The sequence below is a fragment of the Palaemon carinicauda genome, chromosome 28 (assembly GCF_036898095.1).
Source record: "Palaemon carinicauda isolate YSFRI2023 chromosome 28, ASM3689809v2, whole genome shotgun sequence".
NCBI classification, from domain to species: Eukaryota; Metazoa; Arthropoda; class Malacostraca; order Decapoda; family Palaemonidae; genus Palaemon; species Palaemon carinicauda.
Window position 1 is genome coordinate 41,166,440 of NC_090752.1, and position 8,654 is coordinate 41,175,093.

The window sequence follows — 8,654 nt, forward strand, 5'->3', positions numbered from 1 at the left end:
TCCTACCGGAGCTCTTGCTCAATCCCACAACACTTTGGACAGAATGTTTTTCTCACGTTAGCTGCGGACCGAAAATAGAGAAATTGCGAAATACCTACACCTTGATTTCTCTCTCTCTCTCTCTCTCTCTCTCTCTCTCTCTCTCTCTCTCTACTTTATACATAAACGCAAGTGTGCAACTGATAGCATTATCTGTACGATTCTAAAGATTATCCTTCTGGTTGACTCATTAATTATCTCCGTTGTATTGAATGGAATAGGACATTTGGCCAGAATGCGCGGAGCTGAGCCCGGGGAGGCCATTCGATGTCAATTTTCAGTAAATGACACATATTAGATTTATGAAATCTAATCGACTTACACTGGCTACCTGTCAAAGCAAGAATTGGGTTTAAAATATGTACAATAACCCACCAAGTTATCAGAACAGGACGTCCAAAATATCTAAGAGAATTACTAAATATTATGCATCCAACAAATCATGTTGACAAGACAAGAGCTAGAGATGGTTTTAAATTATCAGAACATAGATATATGTCAACTGTAGGTTCTAGAGCTTTCAAATATGCGGTCCCAAAACTATACAATAAGCTCCCACAAGAGGAAACTGAAGTGCTTCGATAATGTCCATTTGACAATAAACGAACAATATGCGGTGTGAAATGCTGAATGCCTTGGAATGCATACGATAAAATGAAGGTCCTGCAGAGATTTGGGTTCACCTGCAGTATAGGACCAGAAAAGCAGCCCTTATAGTAAAGTAAATAAAATATATAGCCCAGGGGTGGGGTCTGTGATGCCCCCTCGGTGCCCAAGTGTTACTGGGTGAAAAACCTGTGGTTATGCCACGAAGAGGTTGGACAGCAAGAAATAAGAAAGAAAATAGGAAGAGATAAAGTAGAAGGATATAAAGTAAGTAGAGCTAGCTCCCGAAGGAACAAAGAGCCTTAAGTAAACTTTACAGTACACAATCTGAGGCGCACTGACTTCACTTCTCTCCAAGGGACAACAGTAAATAATCTGTTCTATGAATACAGTAATTGATATAACTGATATCCTTGTCGTCTTTGAAATCTAGAGACAATATACATCTATACATAATTATACAATTTTCCTATCAATAATATTATGATGTTAAACTTAAAACTACCACAATATTGGATGAAATTTCATGCAAAATTTAACAGGTAATATGTTAGCCAGAACAACAGCCACCCATACTAGCGCTTGAGAGTTATTGGGACCTTTTACTGGCCAGACAGTACTATAATGGACCCTTCTCTCTGGTTACGGCTCATTTTTCCTTTACCTACACATACACCGAATAGTCTGACCTATTCTTTCCACGTTCTCCTCTGTCCTCATACACCTGACAGCACTGAGATTACCATAACATTCTTCTTCACTTAAGGGGTTAACTACTGCAATGTAATTGTTCAGTGGTTACTTTCCTCTTGGAAAGGATAGAAGAGACTCTTTAGCTATAGTAATCAGCTCTTCTAGAAGAAGGTCACTTCAAAAATCAAACCATTGTTCTCTAGTCTTGGGTAGTGCCATGACCTCTGTACCATGGTCTTCCACTGTCTTTGAGTAATTCTTTTGCTTGAGGGTAAACTCGGGCACACTATGCTGTCTTGTTTCTCTTCCTCTTGTTTTTTGAAGTTTTTATAGTTTACATATGAAAGAGCTACAGTTTTTTTAATTATTTCATTTTAATTGTTCATTACTTCTCTTGTATTTTATTTATTACCTTGTTTCCTTTCCTAACTAGGCTATTTTTTCCTATTGACGCTCTTATAGCATCCTGCTCTTCCAGCAAGGGTTGTAGCTTAGCTAATAATAATAATAATAATAATAATAATAATAATAACAACAACAACAACAACAACAACAATAATAATAATAATGAAAATAGAGATTATATTGTATCAAATATGAAAAGTTCATATCATTATGACTAAATGAACAAACATTGATTTCAAATAAGCTTACGAAGATGAAGATACCAAATACTGTAAAGAATTTTTTGTTTATTAATAGATCTACATTCACACTTTAGCAATTCATATTTTATATACATCATAATCTATTTAAAAGAATAAATTTTGTCATCAAGCACACCCAAAACGATACGAAAGCAATTGTGGTCCCTCTAACCTTAAATATTGAGTAGATTAGTGACTAAACTTATATAATTTGTCAAGCAGACTATCAGAAAATTTTGATATCACAACCATTTGTATTATCTTAATTAACTTCATGCCTTACTTTGATGCAACAATGCACTGTTTTTGCTTGACATCTATAAAATGGTTTGAAACACTTTTGTGGTTAATATAAAAGTCTTTTGGACGATACTATCATTACTTTAATCATAATTATTACCATTAAAAATATTGTGTCGAAATTGAAAAGGAGAACTGAACAGATTTCCCCAATCTCTCTCTTTTTACTTCTGATCTTGTATTTTCTTGATAACGGCTTAAGGTTAAGCTATTACTATTATTATTATTATTATTATTATTATTATTATTATTATTATTATTATTATTATTATTATTATTATAAATACTGAATATCAGAATCGATAGTATTTTCACCAGAATTTACAAGAATGCGATTACATTCTACTACAATTTAAGCAAAATATAATAGTGGGTTCTAATTCAATAAAGTTTTTTCCTGCCTTAACTTTCCATACTGCGCATTTCATCAATCATACTGCGCAGTCCACTAATCATGTTCCACATTTCGTTATTCATATTGCATAGTTCATTAAAATTTTTATGGTATATCAATATTTAACAGCACGAAATCTATAAAATTTTCACGAAAATCTTACATACATAGCAATTAAGAAAAGCAAGACTCAACAAGAATTTTGTGATTCCTCTTAATTGTAAACCTCACAAGACCAATACGTGACACCTGACAGAATTTCGAAACCTTCGGCAAAACAAAACCTGCCTGACACAGAACCATTAAGCATAACATTTCTTCGAAATCAAAACAAATGTAAAAAATATCAAGATAAGCTTTCTGGGGACATTTGGAAACCCTATAGAAAGAAGGGTATTAAAGCAGCAGGTAAATCGTCACTGTCAATTCCGGGTAATCAACCGAAGGAGAAGCAACAGTCGAGCATCAAGAAGACATACCTTAATATGGCAGCCATTTTCATTCTGTTGGCGACAGCACTGGTCGTGGCTGGGGAAAAATGCCAAACGAAAACCTACGAGGACATGTCTGATACCAAAGGATGCGATGTGGTGAGTTATATTCATCTCCTTTTTTAAAGACTAATTGTACAGCTGTGGAATCCTCTAACTACTTACGTTTTCCCTCATTTTCACTTGGGCACATTTTATATTCTTTAATTAACTTAAAATGAGTGGTTACTGCCGTATTATAAATCATAGTTTTCACCGTTGACTTCCTGCATTTCTTTCGCTGATTGCATTTCATTGCATAGTTAACCCCCTACCTTCATTCTTTTAGTCGTTGTGAGTACGGAATTTATGCCACCGTTCGCTACTTGTCCTTAACATCCTGTTAATTTCATTGTATTGGTAAAATCCATTCCAGTCTTTTACGTATTTGTAATGAAATAATTCGAAGCATTTGCTTTGCCTCCATGTAATGAAATAAAAATAACCTTGAACATTTTATAATGCATTGCTAAAGAGAATCACCGGACTTTTTTTATATGGATAGATATATAGAATTTGAGCCATAATACCGGCCATGGGACGAGGTGGGGGCGGAGACATTTAACTCTGAGATAAAACAGGAATAGGGGTGTAACCCCCTGCCGTTGCGCTATTTAGTTTAAAGACAAATAGATTGGACTGTAACAAGGAGAAAGTAAGGAAGCAGGAACGCACGTAAGTTTCGGCGTTGTCTCCAGAATAAAATCACCGAATAGAAAACTCCCAAGTAACAATGCACTTGATTTTCTGATATGTATTAGTTTTTAATTACATGCCTATTTAAGTAACATTACTTTCATGCCGCTTTAGTTTTTAAGGAGTGATCGTTCCTTTAAATAGAAAACTGATAATCAGTGGAAAAACGAGAAATCTTAAGGAAATATCTTGCACCAATTCAATTTTCAAAAATGAATATTTCAAGCTCAAATATTGTCTGAAAAATAATTCGGTTGTTTCAATTACCTCGTGTATGTTAACTTCTCAGTTATAAGACGCCTGTTGAAATTATGATGATTTACAGAAAATACTTCATATTTCCCCCTAAAAATATAATCGACTCCTATATAGAATCTAAATGTAATAGTTTTACTACAATGTATGTGCGATTCTAACCTGAAATATATATATATATATATATATATATATATATATATATATATATATATATATATATATATATATATATATATATATATATATATATATTTATATTTACATACATATATATTCTAGTAAAGTATAAATTTCAAATTCGAAATAGATTTCCATAGCAAAGTAATATTTCTTTTTACGGGCTGCCCAGCGGCAAGAGCCCGTGTCTTACATAAGGTAAGGCAATCTACACACACACATAATATTTCTAATGAAGATTTGAAAACAAATACGTAAATAATTTCGTAAATCTATAATTCGGAATATTTCCAATACATAAGCCCTGGATGCAACTTCAATTTCGACGTGAAGGAGATGCGGTGAAGAAGAAAAAAAAAAAAAAAAATTCAAGAGGCGAACTCGATATACTGCATATTTTTCTTGTTAAAACAAACCAAGTCTTAAAAAACTGCTTCCTATTTTGAAATACGTTTGCCCAGCTTTAAAACACCGATATGTCCGTTCTTTTATGAATATTCAAATCCTAATGTGTAAAAAAGGTCGAGCGGTCCAAATCAAATATTATTTATGAATAATTTCTTCAGACTGCGGAGACCTCTCTAGAGAAATTAAAATTTATTATCATTTTTCCTACTGCCACAATTTTCCATTACTGACACGAGTTTGTGTTTTCTTCTTTTCTCCTCTTTCTTGTGACCGTGTTTGTCGGTTTGGTTTAGAACAATAAGTTTTTTTTATTTCTTTTTATTCCTCAACCTCTTAAAAGCCCTCAATTCCTACTTTTACATTCCTTTTATATGTTCTTCTCAAATCAATACTTCCACTCTTGTATCATTCAGTTCAGCATCCAATCTATCCTTTGCAATTAACCAATCTTATAATATCATCTTTCTATTCCTATTTTTCATTCTGATAATTCGCCACTTGCTTCATTTACCTCTACACTTTCTTCTTAAACACGGCCAACTCAAAACTCATATATTCCAGTAGTTTTCATACATGCAGTATCATGCTCCCTATAATACCCTAGGCCTAGAACATTCATGGCTTAGCAACCTCAACCAAGATGGTGGCTAAAAACCTGAAGAGTAGCACCTTCTCTTGGAGCCCACCCCTCTAAGAGGAAAAATTTAAAAAAATCAAACACATACACACACACACACACACACACACACATATATATATATATATATATATATATATATATATATATATATATATATATATATATATATATATATATATCATTATCATTTCCTCCCTGCCTATTGGCGCAAAGGGCCTCGGTTAGATTTCGCCAGTCGTCTCTATCTTGAGCTAAATTCATATTCAATAATTTTCCATTCATTCTCTCCTACTTCGCGTATCATAATCCTCATTCATGTAGGCCTGGGTTTTCCATTTCTCCTAGCGTCTTGTGAAGCCCAGTTAAACGTTTGGTAAGCTAATCTCTCTTGGGTAGTGCGAAGAGCATGCCTAAACCATCTCCATCTACCCCTCATCATGATCTCATCCACATATGACACTCGAGTAATCTTACAGTTTCATTTCTAAGCCTGTCCTGCCATTTCATTCCCAATATTCTTCTAAGGGTTTTGTTCTCAATCTAGTAAACCAGATCTGGCAGTAATTCTAGTCTTCTAGTAGCATTTTAAACGTTATAGATGCTATTTTAGCAAAGATCTGGCAGAAATTCTAGTCTCCTAGTAGCATTTTAAACGTTATAGATGCTATTTTAGCAAAGATCTGGCAGAAATTCTAGTCTCCTAGTAGCATTTTAAACGTAATAGATGCTGTTTTAGCAAAGATCTAGCAGTAATTTTAGTCTTCTGGAAGCGTTTTAGACGTTATCCTGTTGGAGATTGGTGCATTGCCATGCCATGAATCATGTCCATACTGCAAAAGCAAACATTTCGCCGTTTCTATTATAAGGTGTATTTTTAACCATTTTTTTTTCCTGAATTTCATAGACTGTGTTCTATGAAGGCGATGTAACCCTGCCTGAAACGGTGGACGGCAACACTGACTTACGACCATACAAGTCGGCAATCTGCCCGTGCAAGAAGCCAACGGCCACCGACGACTGTCCCATGAAGACCAGCCTTTTCATCGAATTTACCTGGACCGTTCTCTGCTGAACTAATCATGACCGAGGTGCGACGGGGCGTCATCCATGATAATAAATCAACTAATAATTCAACTACTACGCAAATCTGTTTAAATAATTATCGTGATTGGATGTACCGGTGACGCACCGATAAAGATGTGGTTATCGCCTTTTGAATCATAATTTTTCTATCATCTTAAAAATTTATGTAATCTACATTCCGTCCTTATGTGAGAGGAAATGAGCACTAGAAAAATCCTCCAAAACAATTAATTGATAATCCTGTTATTTCATCTTATATTTTATTATTATTATCATTATTTCTAGCAAAGCTACAACCCTTGTTAGAAAAGGAAGTTGGTATAAACCTAAGAGCTCCAAACAAGGAAAAAAGAAATAAGGAAATAAATAAACTATATAAGTAATGAACAATTAATATCTGTCTTTCGTTCCTTTGTGTCTTAATGATTCGCGAATATTGTTCACCGATAGTTTATTTACCACTGTTGGTGTCTGTTGGTACTAGCATGAACGAAGGCTTCGCGTACCATATAAAATACCTTAAGAACAATAACAACATTGAAAAAGATCTATCATAAATAAACTATAAAGAAAGACTTAGGTCAGCCTGTTCAACATAAAAACATTCACTGTGAGTTTGAACTTTCGAAGTTCCAATGATTCAACTGCCTGATTAGGAAGATCATTTCACAACCTGGTAATAGCTGGAATAAAACTTCTAAAATACTGTGTAGTATTGAGCCTTATGATGTAGACGGCATGGATTTTAGTATTACCTACAATTACGAACAGGAGGGTACTGTCTGGGAAGATCTTACAGCAAAGAATGGTCAGAATTATGTATTAAAAAAAAAAAAAAAAAAAAAAAAAAAAAAAAAAAAAAAAAAACCCTTATGCAACAAGCATAGAGAACTTAGTGAACGACGGTGCCAGAGATTAAGATCTAGATCAGGAACAAGAAATTTATTAGACTGTAAGTTCCTGTCCAACTAATTAAGATGAGATTCAGCAGCTAAAGACCAGACAGGAGAGCAATACTCGACACAGGACAAAATGAAATAATTAAAACACTTCTCCAGAATAGATTGATCACGAAATACCTTAATACTTTTTCAATAAGCCATTTTTTTTGTGTGTAATTGAAAAAGAAACAGACCTAAGGTTTCTCTCTAAAGTAAATTTGCAATCAAAAGTCACAACTAAAATTCTAAGAGTCATACAGTTAAAAAAACAACATCAATGCTGAGATCTGGATGTTGAGGAACAACTGTCCTCGACCTGCTTACAATCAACTTTGAGTTTTGTTAGAGTTTAACTTCATACCCCATAATTTGCGCTAATTTTAGCTAGATCTCCATTAAGGGATTCAACAAACCCAGATCTAAATTCGGGAGACAGAACTGGTGCAAAGAGAGTAGCATCATCTGCATGGGCAATGTGATTGTTTTCTTGGTCAAAACACGTGTCATGTGAATATAGTATGAAAGGCAATGAGTCAAGAACATGACCTAATCTTTTATATCATTGATGAACCCGGTTCATGATTTATTTCAGACAATTATTTACCTAATATTTATGAATACAGTTTATATCTGACAAATTCTGAACTAATGATTAGTTTTAGATATTAGTTTTACAGTCATCGCATATCATTCAAATATTACTTTTTTAAACCTTTACTATTCTTTCCAGTTATAACTCGAGTGCAGATGAAAATTACACTTATTTCTAATGTTCTTAAATTTGGTTTTAGTTTGCCAGCGACTAGCCCTAATTCAACTAGTCAATTTAGCACTTGACATCATCTGTACGATGCCTGAATTCCAAGATCACCAACGTTTCGAAAGGCAGATTAAAAACGTCCCTGCCTGGCGATTTGCCAGACTGGGGCTCGAGTCCCGCTCAAACTCGATAATTTTTTTCAGTGTCTGTAACCTTACCATCCTTGTGAGCTAAAGATGGGGTTTGGGGGAGCCAATAGGTCTACCTGCTGAGTCACCAGCAGTCATTGCCTGGTTCTCCCTGGTCCTGGCTTGGATGGAGAGGGCTTGGGTGCTAATCATATGTATATATGGTCAGGCTTAAGGGCATTGTCCTACTAAATACGGCAATGCCACTGTCCCTTGCCTCTGCCATTCATGTACGGCCTTTAAACAAGAACACCACAACAAGCAAAATTCATATGAAAAAGTACTATTTTTCCT

At 34.5% G+C, this 8,654-nt stretch overlaps 1 long non-coding RNA gene across 1 annotated transcript; it reads left to right on the top strand.

Moving 5' to 3' along the window:
- Window positions 1-3,043: 3,043 nt before the first annotated feature.
- Window positions 3,044-6,861, top strand: LOC137622009 (uncharacterized). The gene is made up of 2 exons (XR_011040323.1): window positions 3,044-3,269; window positions 6,293-6,861. It is a non-coding gene; the product is annotated as an uncharacterized lncRNA (long non-coding RNA).
- Window positions 6,862-8,654: the final 1,793 nt, after the last annotated feature.